At 33.8% G+C, this 2,220-nt stretch overlaps 2 protein-coding genes across 2 annotated transcripts in view; one reads left to right on the top strand and one right to left on the bottom strand.

Moving 5' to 3' along the window:
• The window catches only part of LOC111088887, a 14,817-nt gene that overhangs the window by 10,758 nt on the left and 1,839 nt on the right, over window positions 1–2,220 (bottom strand). The window lies entirely within an intron of this gene.
• Window positions 1,339–2,220, top strand: part of LOC106471486 (dystroglycan-like) — an 18,804-nt gene continuing 17,922 nt past the window's right edge. The window contains exon 1 of the mRNA XM_022400094.1: window positions 1,339–1,422. The gene's annotated coding sequence lies outside the window, so the exon portion shown is untranslated. The remainder of the gene's footprint in view (window positions 1,423–2,220) is intronic.

Here is a 2,220-nt window from a genome sequence, read left to right as displayed (position 1 = left end):
AGTTACGGAAAAATCAATTAACAAACGAAGACGTAACACACTGTTTCTACCTTACGTTGCCCTTTGGCAATAGTGTGTGTGTGTGCGCGCGAAGTGGCATAACAACATAATATGCCCCCCCCCCGCTTAAAAAGTAATTACCCCCTACATTTATTAATATTATTAACCTAACAGAACAGTACAACCGCCCTTTACTTTAAAGAAATTAAACTGAATTTCTCAGGCCCTTTGCCCCCCCTCCCCCCACAATTGCATACTTACACCACTGTATAAGTCGCTAAACGGATTTGTCACCAGCAGTATGCTTCATTTTTCTTGTTTAATCATTCCCAGCAATGATTGTATACCTGCTGTTCGGAATACTTGTAAAAAATCGATAGTAATAAAATAACTGCGTGGAAATTACAAAATATATAATAACAAAATTTAAGGTGAAACACTATCCAAATTACAAGCTTATTAACGAATACGAAAACAACATTCAGGTAACGGCCTTTCAACAGGTTTCCAGTGGGAAAAAACAAACTTGTTTCTAGAAGAGTTAAGATATAAGAAAAAGCCTTTTTTGTTGTAACTTATACTGTACCCCTTTTATAACAAGGTTTGTAAAACAATGTAACAACATGATGAAGTTTATAACAAAGTTTATGAAACAATGTAACAACATGGTGAAGTTTATAACAAAGTTTCATAACATTAATTTTACCAAAGTAAGGAATTATTAAATTTGAATAACCACGATATTCCGTATATATCTTAGACTTGCTGATATGGGAAATATTTATTGAATAATATTGATTGTTTTTAGAAAAGCTTTTCGCCTCCCCATTTTTTAGAATCCTGGAGTCGACACTGCGTGCATGTAATATCAGGGGTTCCTGCAAGGGACCGTTCACAAATGGACGTGCAGCTTCGGGGAATATGGGAAACAACTCTTCAAATTTGCTGGTCCCACTGTCACCCATGTATTTTGTTGTACCTTTATACATGTAATTAGGACAAAATACATTTATTTCAAATGTATAAACCGCTTTCATGGTGACGTAGTAACTCTATAGTTGTATATTAAAAAGAAATAAATAAAAACGATTAGTTTTTACTCCTACACAAGCTCCGAGACAAACTGTTTTTTATTATTATTTTAGCCTAATAAGGACAAGATATGGACTCGGTACATGTAACTTAAAAGGACGTAATTTAATTGACATCTGGTCTGAGAAGGACATGACGTTTGATCGTGAGGTTATTGATAAACAGGAACTTTCTTGTTTCGTGTCTGATGATGTCAGATTTTAAGATAATTCTTCACAAAATTATGAACCGCTCTAATACACATACTTTTCATCCTGCTAGGCTTATAGGTTAGGCCTATTTTTCAACGATAGAAGTGCTCTCTGTTAATTTATGAAACATCCTGACCACGTGAGTTTATACTCACGTGTTGTTTTATTATAACTGTAAAACCTACTAACAGTAAATGTTAATAAAAATTGTCTGTTATTCACATCTGTGAAAGATTGATTTCAGAACCACGACCGAGAGGAAGATGGTTGGAAAGAGATCGTTTCGGACTTTTGTATTTAAAAAAGAAACCCGTTTTGATTTTTTTTTCTGCCTGGATCCATTCCCTTGAAGATTAGGCAGAAACATGATGGACAATGTTTTATTGATCAAAAAAGAATTAGGCATGATGTCACTATTGTAATACAATTTTACCGATCAGAAATTCTGGACATTTTTTGGGAAAAAGGCGAGATGTTACGAATGGTAATTTTATGTTACCACTATGTATCAGAAAACGAGATTTGGAGTGTGAGACAGCCAACACTATTGTCGAAAGCTGTATTCGATTTTTGATACAGAATTAAATACGTTTAATTAATTTATACTGGAATGAACAGAGTATCTATGTAACAATCGTAATTTATATTTCTAGATCACTAAACTTTCTTTTTTATTTAAATGTAGCTGATTTAGTCCTATAAATATAATATTAATACAATAAAAATATAATATAAATATACTTCTTATGGTGCTTCAATAAATCAGAAACCTAGTGTAAACCTTTTTCCGAACATATAGTTGTCCCCAGTGGGACAGTGGTAAGTCTATGGATTTACAACGCTATAATCAGGGGTTCGATTCCCCCTCGATGGACACAGCAGATAACCCGATGTGGCTTTGCTAAAAAAAAAAAAACACACACACACACGTACACAC

Source organism: Limulus polyphemus, unplaced genomic scaffold (genome assembly GCF_000517525.1).
Source record: "Limulus polyphemus unplaced genomic scaffold, Limulus_polyphemus-2.1.2 Scaffold4650, whole genome shotgun sequence".
In the NCBI taxonomy this organism is placed as follows: Eukaryota; Metazoa; Arthropoda; class Merostomata; order Xiphosura; family Limulidae; genus Limulus; species Limulus polyphemus.
Note: the sequence above shows the minus strand (reverse complement) of the source record. Positions and strands in the feature narration are given on the sequence as shown.